Source organism: Chrysochloris asiatica, unplaced genomic scaffold (genome assembly GCF_000296735.1).
Source record: "Chrysochloris asiatica unplaced genomic scaffold, ChrAsi1.0 scaffold00185, whole genome shotgun sequence".
Lineage (NCBI taxonomy): Eukaryota > Metazoa > Chordata > Mammalia > Afrosoricida > Chrysochloridae > Chrysochloris > Chrysochloris asiatica.
Window position 1 is genome coordinate 5,970,049 of NW_006408703.1, and position 12,501 is coordinate 5,982,549.

Consider the following 12,501-nt stretch of genomic DNA (forward strand, 5'->3'; position numbering starts at 1 on the left):
CATTTTGTGTAGCCAATGTCTAAATTGCACATCCCTGTCAACCCTGTGTACTGAGGGGGTGGGAGTGATCCTTGCTGTAAAGATTTTTTCCCTTTTTTTGAGCTACTACATCCATAAATATAAAGTTCATCAACTTGTAGTAGGTTATGCTTTTTTTCTTCTTCTTCTTACCTCTTTTTTCTTCTAATTGAGTTCTGATCATCTAGCCATTGAAGCCAGGTCAAGTGGGTACTATCTGAAAGCATGGATATTCTTGTTCATCTCCCCTCACTTCATATCAGCTGGACACTTCACTCTTAGCTCTAGTCCTCTGTGGTAATGTCATTGCCTCTGGGCCCAGGAGTCTCTGGGTCTTGCTATACTGCTAGATATCCAGGTCTCCACCCAGGTTCACAGAAGTCTATTGAATATGGTCGGGCTTAGCACGCAACTTCATTGCTGTTTTTTCCCCCTCTTCTCCTTATCGGTGACCAACATGGTCACTAGTCAGACCACATGCCTGCTTGTGTATTCCCCTTGAGTCTTAGTCTTGGAAGGGAATTTGCTCTGAGAGGACCCGACCACTTGCCTTGGTGGTTCCCGGGTGAACAGCTTACTTATAGTAATCAGTCAGACTGACATTATTGTTTCTGATTTTTCCTGCTGGTCTTTCTTCTCGATGTACCTTCTGTTCTTGTAGTCACTCCAGGCTAGTCTACTCATCCTTTCCAGTGGAAATTTCCCACTTCAGATAATTCTGGATGGGGTTCTGGTTTCCACCTATGGTCTTATGCAACGCAAAAACTCCACAGGAGGCCTCTTTCACTAAGCAACTTCTAGACCCATTTAAGGTATTCTAATCAATTATAGGCTGAAGATGAACTTACAAGCTTTCTATTGTGATGTTTCTGGCTATTCCTTTCTCCTTCCCCTCAATTGTCTATTTCACAATGGTAGGCAAGGGAAACCAAGATTCAAAAGACAGCCAAGCTTCTTAACATTATTCCCCTCTTTTACCCATTCAAACCATGCCTCAATCTCTGTATCCCGAAGCCCTGTTGTTCGAATGTTGTGTATACATCATCATTTACCTCTGTCCCACTTAGTCCATGAGAAAATGCCTAACTGTTCTCCCATCTGCCTTGTTCTTCCATTCGCACACCCCCTTCTTGTGCATTGCCCACCCCCTATCCCCAGCACCCAAGCTATCCTGTGTCTATTCTCTACCCTGTGATGTGTCTTCCCCTCTTTCCCTCCCCTCCTCTCATCCCATACATCCCGGTGATCAGCAATTATATATATAATTTCCCCCCCTTTTTAGTGTGGGTTCTTTTCCTTACTTAGTCTTTTACAATAATGGTCCTGTGCAGTATTCCTTCTTTTGTGACTGACTAATTTCATTCAGCAAGGTTCATCCCTTTATGCGGTGGCTTGCAGCTTCCTTGTTGTTCTTCAAGGTAGCATAGTATTCCACTGTGTGTGTATACCACAGCTTGTTTATCCATTCTTCAATTGATGGGCACTTAGGTTGTCTCCACTTTTTTGCTATTGTAAATAGTGCTGCTATGAACATTGGTGTGCATATATATACTCAGGTTATGGCTCGTATTTCTTGTGGGTAAACACCAAGTAGAGGGTTTGCTGGATCATAAGGTATTTCTATGTCCAACCTTCTGAGGAAGCGCCATATTGCTTTCCAGAGTGGTAGGACCATTTTGCAATCCCACCAACAATGTGGGAGGGTGCCAGTACTCTGCATCCTCACCAGCACTTATTGCCCTCTACTTTTTTGATCTTTGCTGTTAATGCTGGTGTGAGATGATATCTCATTGTTGTTTTGATTTGGATCTCTCTAATGGCTAGTGATCACGAACATTTCTTTATATGTTTGTTGGCTTCCCGGATGCCTTCCTTGGTGAAGTGTGTGTTCATGTCCTGTGCCCATTTTCTAATTGGGTTATTTGTCTTTTTCTTGTAGAGGTGTTGTAGTTTCCTATATATTTTATAAATGAGTCCTTCATAATTTTGGGATTCACATTTAGGTCATTAATCCATACTGCATTCATTTTTATATCAGGTGTGAGGTAAAGGTCTTATTTCAATCTTTTACATATCACTTTCCAGTTCTGCAAGCACCATCTGTTGAAGAGCCTGTCCTCTCCCCATGCAATATACCTAGGCACTTCATTGAAAATCAGATGGCTGTATATGGATGGGTTAATTTCTGGATTCTCAATTCTGTTCCATTGATCAATGTATCTTTCATTCTACCAGTACAAGGTTGTTTTGACCACTGTAGCCATGTAGTAAGTTTTTAAATCAGGGAGTGAGAGGCCTCCAACCTTGTTCTTCTTCTTAAGCAGTGCTTTGCTTATCCTCAGGCTATTTCCTTTCCATATAAAGCTTGTAATTGTATTTTCCATCTCTTAAAGAATGATGTTGGAATCTGGATTGGGATTGCATTATATGTGTAAATTGCTTTGGGCAGTATTGACATTTTCATGATGTTGAGTCTTCCTATGCAGGAATATGGTATGTTCTTCCACTTCTCTAAGCCTCTTTTGGTTTCTTGTAGTAGTGTTTTTTGAAATTTTCTATTTATAGGTCCTTTGTTTCTCTGATTACGTTTATTTCTTAATATTTCATCCTTTGGGTGGCTATTGTAAATGGTATTGCTTTCCTAATGTCATTTTCAGTGCTGCCATTATTACTACAGAGGAATCCAACTGATTTTGTTATGTTGATTTTATTCCCTGTCACTTTTCGGAATCTTCCAATGATGTCTAGTAGCTTTTTTACTGAGTTTTTGGGGCTTTCTATGTATAGAATCATATTGTCTGAAAATAGAGAAAGTTTTATTTCTTCTTTGCCAATTTGGAAGCCTTTAATTTCCCTATCTTGCTATACACATCTGGCTAATACTTCCAGCACTTTATTGAATAGGAGTGGTGACAAAGGGCATCCTTGTCTGATTCCTGTTCACAAAGGGAAGGCTTTCAGTTTCTCTCTATTGAGAGTGATGTAGGCTGTTGGTTTTGTATATATGTTCTTGATTATGTTGAGGAATTTCCCTTTAATTTCTACTTTACTGAATGTTTTTATCAGGAATGGATGTTGGATTTTATCAAATGCCTTTTCTGCATCAATCGATGTGATCATGTGGTCCTTTTCCTTTTTCTTATTTATATGGTGGATCACATTGATATTTTTCTAATGTTGACCCATCCTTGCATCCCTTTTATGAAACCACTCGGTCATGATGTATTCTTTTTTTTATGTGGTGCTGGATTTTGTTGGCTAGGAATTTGTTGAGAATTTTTGCGTCTATGTTCATGAGGGATATTGGTTTGTAGTTTTCTTTCTTAGTGATGTCCTTCCCTGGTTTTGGTATAAGGGTTATACTTGCTTCATAAAAAGTATTAGGAAAATTTCCATCCTCTTCTACATTCTGGAATACTTTGAGTAGAGTTGGTGAAAATTCTTCCCTGAAAATTTGATAGAACTCACCCATGAAGCCATCTGGGCCTGGTCTTCTTTTGGTTATGGTTCTGTTCAAGTTTTCTACTTCACTCTGTATAAGTTTTGGTAGGTCGTGTTTTTCTAAAAATGTACCCATCTCTTCTAAGTTTTTGAATTTGTTGGAGAACAACTCTTCATAGTATACTGTTATTATGCTTTTGATTTTGTTTGGTTCTGTTGTGACATTGTCCACATGGTTTCTAATGTGAGTTATTTGTGTCTTCTCCCTCTTTTCTCTTGTTAGGTGTTCTAATGGTTTGTCAATTTTATTAATCCTTTCAAAGAACCAGCTTCTTGTCTTGTTGATTCTTTCTACAGGTTTTCTGTTTTCCATCTTATTTGTTTCTGCTCTTATCTTTATTATTTCTTTTCTTTTGGTGACTATAGGTTCCCTCTGTTGGTCAGTTTCTAATTGTTGGAGATGCTTTGTTAATGTGTTAATTTTGACTCTTTCATCTTTTTGGATGTGCTAATTTAATGCAATAATTGTCCTCTCAGCACCACTTTCACTGTGTCCCAAAGATTTTGGTATGTTGTGTTTTCATTTTTGTTTGTTTCTATGAACTGTGTGAATTCATGTTTAATTTCTTCTTTAACCCAGTCACTTTTCAGTTTCCATGTATTTGGCTTTATTTCCTTGGTCTTCTTAGTTTTGATTTCTAGTTTTATAGCACCATGGTCTAAAAAGAAGCTTGGTAAATTTGTGAAAGCTTGCTTTGTGACCTACACATGGTCAATTCTGGAGAACGTTCCATTGTGCACTGGAGAAGAATGTATATTGTGCTGTTGTTGGATTGAGTGCTCTGTACACATCTATGAGGTCAAGCTGGTTGATTGTGTTGTTTAGTTCTTCTGTAACATTGTCAAGTTTCTTTCTGATTGTTCTCTCCCTTTTTGAAAGTGGCATAATAAAATCTCTCACTATAATCTATGTAAATATAAATTTATCTATTTCTTTCTTCAATTCTAGCAAGATTTCCTTCATATATCTTGGTGCTCTTTCATTGGGAGCATATATATTTATTACGGTTATGTCTTCTTGCTCAATTGATCCTTTGATCATGAGATAATGTCCTTTATCTCTTATGCTTGTTTTTGTCTTAAAGTTTACTTTATCAGAGATTAGTATTGCCACTCCTGATTGTTTATTGTTGCAGTTAGCTTGGTATATTTTTTTCCATCTTTTAACTTTCAGTTTGTTTTTTCTTTGTGTGAGGTGTGTCTCTTGCAGGCAGCATATATAAGGGTCTTGTTTTCTTATCCAATCTGCCACTCTCTGTCTCTTCATTGGTGCATTTATGCTATAGAAATTCAGTGTACTTATCGGTAGGTATGAATTAATTGCTGCCATGATGTTAGTTTTTGGTAGTGCTGTTCGTTCCTTTGTTCTGTATGCCTTTTGTGCTGAGTTTGTGTATTTTGTGCTATTTCTTGTCGGTTTCTTCTTAGCTTTCATGTTTGCTTGTTCTGCATGGAAGTTCATTTTCATGGTAAGTTGTGAAATATTAACTTTCTTTGGGGTTAATTTATAGTCTATTAACTTTCCCTCCATTTAAGATGATCTATTATATCCTGTAATCTACCTGACCTCCTCACCACCTGGATCTCTGTTCCTACATGTTTCCCTTCTTTGACGTTGTTATTATTTTGATCTTTGGTTGACTTCCCAGCTCCTTTGAATTCATTGTTGTAATTTTGTTCTGTTCTGGACTCTACTGTTCATTGTCTGAGTTTCAGGTGTTGTTGCCACACCTGTCAATCTCTGGTTGTTATGTGTTCTTGTTGGTTTTCGCTCCAAACTCCCTTTAGGATGTTTTGAAGTGCTGGATTGGCTTTGACAAAATCTCTTAGCTTCTGTTTATCCTGGAGTGTTTTGATTGCACCATCATATTTGATTGACAGTTTTGCTTGATAGATGATTCTTGGTTGGCAGTTTTTTTTCTTTTAGGGTTTTGTATATGTCTCCCCATTGCCTTCTTGCCTGCATGGTTTCTGCTGAATAGTCAGAGCGTAATCAGATTTGCTTGTCTTTCTAAGTAACATTTCTCTTTTCCCTGGCTGATTTTAGTACTCTCTCCTCGTCTTTGATTTTGGAGATCTTGATTATTATATGTATTCATGATTTTCTTTAGGGGTCTCTCCTTCTTGGGGTACATTCAGCTTCTTCAATGTTAGGGAAATTTTCTTCCAGAGCTCTTCAACTATCTCCTCTATGGACTTCTCTGACTCTTCCTGTTCCGGAATGCCAATAATTTTTAAGTTGTTCCTCTTCATGTTATCCAGCATGAATCTTGGACTCTCTTCAGATTTCTTAATCCTTTTTTCTGCTTGCTTTTCAGTCTTGCCAGTATTGAGAGATTTGTCTTCCAGCTCACTTGTTCTGGCTTCCAGGTCTTCAATTCTGCTCCTTTCCCCTTTCAGTGTATTGTCTATTTCTGATATTTTATTATTAATCACCTGGACCTCTTTTTGCAGGTTTTGAATTGTTTCCAATGCTGTATTGATCATGTTTGATTGGTCTTGTAGTACTTTCCAGACTTCTTCCTTGTTTTCCTCCACCCCTTTTCGGAGCATTTGGATTTGTTTCCATATCATTCTTTTGATATCCTTCTCAGGCAACACCAAAACCTCCTCTTTCTCTTCTGGAAAGCCCTTGTCTTTCTCCAGCTCATTTTTCTCAGTTACACTTTTCTGTTTTTGGATATATCTTGAAATCTTTTGTCATGTTTTGTTTGTTATTTCCAGTCATTATGTGGGTTTTTAATGCTTAAATGGATGTTTGTTGCTGTGTTATCAAGCTTACTGGGTGTCTCCAGATGGATATGATCAGGAGATAGGCTTTTCTTTTCGCATGTAATACTTAGCAGCTGTTATTGGGTCTTGTCTCATTGGTGGAATATTATGGGGTATGCTTGTAGCTTGGCTATATGGCCACGATTGCTGACTCTTCTTGGGTAACGTAAGGAGAAAAATCTCCCACTGCCAGGAAAATGTGTGATCAAAAGGACCAAAAGCAAAAGTAATATAAAAGCAGAGACAAAAGCCACCGCTTTGAAACAAAAATAAAACTGTGGCCAACTGGCCAGTTGCCTTACTACACAGGCAATGTGTATGAACCTTAGAAGCCTCCAGTATTGGTTGGGGTTTCCACTGGCTTAGGCCCTTCTTCTAGTCACCACCGTAGGGGTATGCAGATAGATATTGAGAAGTTAATGGGAGAAAGATTGTCTACTATTTTTATCTCTGAAGGTCACTTAGGTATCTGCGTGTGCTTAGCATAATTCTTGAAATAGTTGCGTTCTTTATGTTGAAGTTTTACAGCTTGTTCATATGGTTTGTCTGTCAGGCCAACCTGCTTTTTTTTTTTCTTTGCTGGATATGCAAAGAGTAAAGGATCCCGCACAAGTTAACTTTAGGGCTGGGACCCACAGGCAGAAGTCAAAAGCAGAAATCAAAGAATTTGCCCTTGGAACAATGGGGCTCTTTCTCTCTGTGCCTTTGGAAAGCTGTGGTCTCAATGCTGGACTTTTTTGGGGGGTATGCACCCACCGGCCTGAAGGTGTCCAGGCTGGACAAAGAAGGCAGGACAGGGAAGAGGAGGAAAAAATGTGTAGAATCCCCCCACACCTCCTTTTGCAAATGTCACTGTGCCTCTTTTATCTCCAGTTCACAGTGCTGTCTGGCTGTAGCCCCACCTTCTGACCTCCACCCAGGTAGGATGGCTGCAGAGGGAGTCCTGTGTCTTGACTGATTCCTCAATTGCAATATTTTCCTTTATACCATGATTTTTCCACTGGCGGTTGCAGGAAACTGATGCCCTCAACCTTATGCTAGATCTAGAGCTCTGGTGCTATTCTGTGAAAGTAGCTTCTCTAGATTTTCATCCCCTCCCCCATGGAGCCTGGCCTATCTGACTCTGTTCTACCATCACCCAAACTGGAAGTCTCCCACTGGTGAGGAGTTTTGTTTTATTTACATTGAGATGCAGTCCATTTTCATCATTTGAATTTGTCTTCTCAAGCTGACCTTTGAAATTTTCTGCTCATTTCTTGTACCTCCTCACTTCTTTAATTTTCTTTAGCATCTTTATGCTAGAGATCAAATTTCAGTATCTTCTTACATCCATTTTGGTGTTTTCCTTCTTTGTTGTCTTCTTTGTTGACCTTTATTGATGGTCAGATTCAAAATTGCCAACATCAGCCCATTTCATATCACTAATGCCTGAGATATCGTTTATGCATTCAATTTCATTTTTAATAACTTATAATTTTCTTAGATTCATAATTCATACATTCCATGTTCTGATTATTAATGGATGTTTACATCTGTTTCTCTTCATTTTCAGTTGTGCTCCATCAGCCAAAGAAGGTACTGAGAGCTTTACTCCATTGCGGCATCATGGTCAACTCTACCTTAAGGAGGTAGCTCTTCCAGAGTTGCATTTTGAGTGCTTTCCAACCTGAGGAGCTCATTGTCTGGCACTATATCTGACAATAGTCTGGTGCTCTTCATCATGTTCAGTATTCAATATTCAGTATTCTGGTGCTGACAGTGTTCTACTACTATTCAGAAAGGTTTCAATGACTAAATATTTGTAAGTAACCTGTATCTCCTTTCTTCTTGTATCTCCTTCTGTAGTCTGTCTTCAGCTGGAGTCTAAGTTGAACTCTCTCCACCATGGGTTACCCTGCTGGTATTTAAAATCCTCATGGCATAACTGTCAGAATCACAGCAACACACAAGCTACCATAATATGACAAACTGACAGATAAGTGGTGGACTTGAGTAGTTGGTGTGTAAATTTGAATAATAGTCATTTTAACTTCCTTATAGGTGTGTGGATATTATTGTGTCATAGATAGCATCGTACAAGGCAGATCTTGAAATGTTCTTTTTGATGATGAATGTGATGCCATTGTTCTTCAATTGAAGTTCACTGCATAGTAAAACATATTGTGGCTTACTATGCAGCAAAATGGTTTCAAAATGGCAACACAAGTCCGTTTCAGCTCACTAATGCCTACCTAGGTTACTAATCTTTATGTGTTTTATTTCATTTTGACCACTTTCAATTTTCCTAGATTCATACTTCATACATTTCATGCTACAATTATGACTGAATTTCTGCAGATATCTCTCCTCAATTTTTAGTTATTCCTTATTACCAAATGAAAATTCCCAAAACTTTATTCCATTCCCTTCATCATCATCAACTATACTTTGATGATGAAACTCTTTCCCAGTCAGATTTTGAGCAGCTTCCAATCTGAGTGGATCATATTCCAGAACTATAGCTGACAATATTCTGGTGATATTCATTATGTTTTCATCTTTCTGCACTGTATATGACAATGTTCCAATGCTATTCAGAAGTTTTTCAGTGACTAAACATTCAGACGTGTTTGACCTCTTCTGACTAATATTTTCAAGTCTAGAAGCTCCATTGAAACTTGTTCACCATGGACAACACTGCTGGGATTTATAATACTAGTGGCACAGCTTTCAACATTACACTAACATGTAAGCCACCACAGTACAAGAAACTGACAGACAAATGGTGAAGGGAAGGTTTAGAAATATGGAGACATGACATTCCCAAGTGAATAGACCTAGATGCGAATGTGTTGAAAAAAATACCTTCACATTTTATTTTCATGGATGAAGTTTTCTGTAATTTTGTAGCAATCTTTTTTAATTACCCTCATATATATTTGTGTGTATGTATATATATGCATGTGTATACTGTATGTATACATATATACAAATCTGTTGTAGTTGCTATTAGGTGTTGTCTAGTTTGCTCTGTTCACAACAGTCCTGCACCATCCTCACAATTGTAATGTTTGAGCCCATTTATGCTGCCTCCATTTCAATCCATCTAATTGGATGTCGGTCTCTTTTTCCTTACCTTCCTCTCTACCAAGCATGATATTGTTCTCTAGAGACTTGTCCCTCCTGATAAGCATGTCCAAAGTATTAGGAAAGCAGTCTCCACATCCTTGCTTCTAAAGAACATTCTGGCTGTACTTCTTACAAGACAGATTTGATTGTTCTTCTGTCAATCTATGGTACTTTAAATATTTGTCATCAATACCATAATTCAAATGCATACATTCTTCTATGATCTGCCTTAGTCATTGTACAGCTCTCATATGCATATGAGATGACTGATTGGCATAGCTTCTAGCATCACAGAGACACACAAGCCACTACAGTAGACAAAGTGACAGTTGAATAGTGGCATATATACATATCTCTATCTATCTGTCTATATAGATATGTATATATGCCACTATTCACACACACACACACATATATATGTATATCTCAGGAATGCGTACAAGGTTGCTATAAATTTAAACTAATTCAATGGCACTTAACTAAATAAGTTCCTACTCATAGCGACTATATATAGTTCTGAATAACAGTGACCCTGAATAGGTTTTCTGAGGAGCAGCTGGTGGGGTTTGAACTGCCAACATTGTGATTCACAGTCCAGTGCTAATCCTACAGCACCACACCAGGATTCCAAATATATGTTTATGGTTACTTCAGAAAGTTTGTACAAAAGTTCTATTATCTTTAATTCCAATTATCCATGTATTTAAAAAAAATCCTTAAAACACGCCTGTCAGAGAAGCAATACTTAAATATTTTTCTTCATCAAGTGATGAAAAAGTGGTGAGACTGCACCCTTTCAAAGGTAGAAAACTTGCAATACCTGGAAAAAAGAAGTTGTTCATTGATGTATGACTCTAACCCATTTCACTGCATATATATTTGAGGAGACTTAGAACAGTTGGTTGGAAATGAATGACATTTAAAGACAATTGAATTTTTCCTAAAAAATTTAAGCCCCTTCATTCTAACTATGTTTATAAATCTTCCTATGTATTATTGTCTATTGTGCTTCTGCACGTGTGTATAGATGTCTGTGTGTGTTACTATATCTTGCTTTTCTTTCTTTGTATTACTATTTTATACATCTGTTCAATCAGCTATTCATACATTATAAGGAAAATATTTTGATGAACACTTAGTCCATACACTAGGACTGGAAAACAAAATAACGTATGCAGATTACTTTAATTAACAGAGATCTGAAGTTTTTGAGACAATATTGATGAGATCAAGAGCACAAAGAGATACCTAAAATTTAGACTAGGACTGGAAAACAAAATAACATATGCAGATTGCCTTAATTAACAGAGATCTGAAGTTTTTGAGACAGAATATTGAGGAGATAAACAGCACAAGGAGATATCTGACATCTAAGGGAATTTGCTCAATTAATCTGAGTCCTGAGAATAAAGAACAATAAATAAAATGTTTCCATGACAGAAATTCTAAGAAATATTTAAGAAAAATAGTTTTAAATGATTATCTGAAACATTTTTTTTAGGATTATGTTGCTTTGTAATTTACCCATTCATTGTCAAAATATCATGCATAAAGCTTGTCACACATACATCCTTGTGTATTTTTCAGTCAAAATATCAGAGCTATACTTGGAGGTGTAAGAAGTGTGGAAAAGAAACACTGTGCCCCAAAGGGGAAGGGTGGAGAAATGCATGGCTGAGGTGTGAGGTGAGGCATCTCTTCTTTCCTTACACTTCTGTCTACAAAAGTCTACCCTGCAAAAGCATTTTAGAGAAAGTCCATGTAGAGTAAAGGAAGCAAATTCTTGAAGAAGGGTGGGAAGCTGACCCATGTTACATATAATTACATGTCCATTAATGTCCCCTATTGTGTTAAATGTCATAACTAACATAATGTGTGATCTCAGTTAATCCACTTCATTTGGGAAGTATAGAAACAAGCTGCAAAATAATATATTCATTCTTAGACTACTTTTGTACTGGGCATAACTTCATAGGAACTCTATTGTGTGAGAGCTTAGTTTATATTTCATGATATTTCATATAATAATAATGTGGTTTCTGTGCAACTATACTACTAAAAATAGCATCATATCTCTGTAATTGCTAGCACAGTTGATAGTCTTTGAGCACTAAGCAGGAATGTGTCTCATTCCATAAATCATTTATAACTGCTGCAGTGATCCAACAGTTCATAATCTTAAGCAAATAAAAATGAACATCTGCCTATACCTTGGACAATTGGATGCAAACACTGACCCTTACATTTTTGGCAGTTTGATTTTTTTGTGTGTATTAAAACTAGAAAATTAACAAGTCTATTTTGGCAAGTTTTAATATTCTTTTAGTGATCCTTCATGTATTTATCTCCAAACAAAATACAAGAGAATTCTAAATGTGGCTAAAGTGAATACCCTAAAGCATATTGCATAAAGGCTGGATCTTTTATTCTATTACATGAATTAACGTATCATTCCTGAGAAAACTGGATTTAAATATTTATGAAGTTTACTTTAGGATCATAGGCCTGAGAAAAAATAATCACCACAATGTTTGATAATAGTGATTGTTTTAAGCCCAACATGTTCTGAATAGGTTTTCTATGAAATAGACTTCCACTTACAAAAGAAAGGAAGACAAATGAATCAGTTTTAAAGACTGAAACTTTTATTTTGACGATTATGTAGAAAAACACCTTACAAAATGGAAAAATATTTATACTTTCATGATGCAAATAATATAGGATCCTAAGTGTTATCTTTGTGGGTTAATGCGCCAGACTCCAAGGCTGTTTAACTGCAAGGAGCAGAAAGCCTCATCTCTCTCACGCGGAGGGCCTGGTGGATTCGAGCTGCTGACCGCGGGGTTCACAACCAGATTTTTAACCACTACACTACCATGCCTTCCACTTTCAAGATGGTGGATCGGATAGATGTGTAGTGAGGAGCTCAGTCAACAACAACACGGAATACTGGGCCAAGAGGACTCATGAGATGGTGTTGGAACTCTGGAACAAATATAAAGGTATGTTTGGAGAATCAGAGGGTTTATAGCTGGGGAATTTGCAGGAGAATCCAGAAATCCATTATTTTCTGGATCAAGACACTCAGCTGTTCCAGGAGCC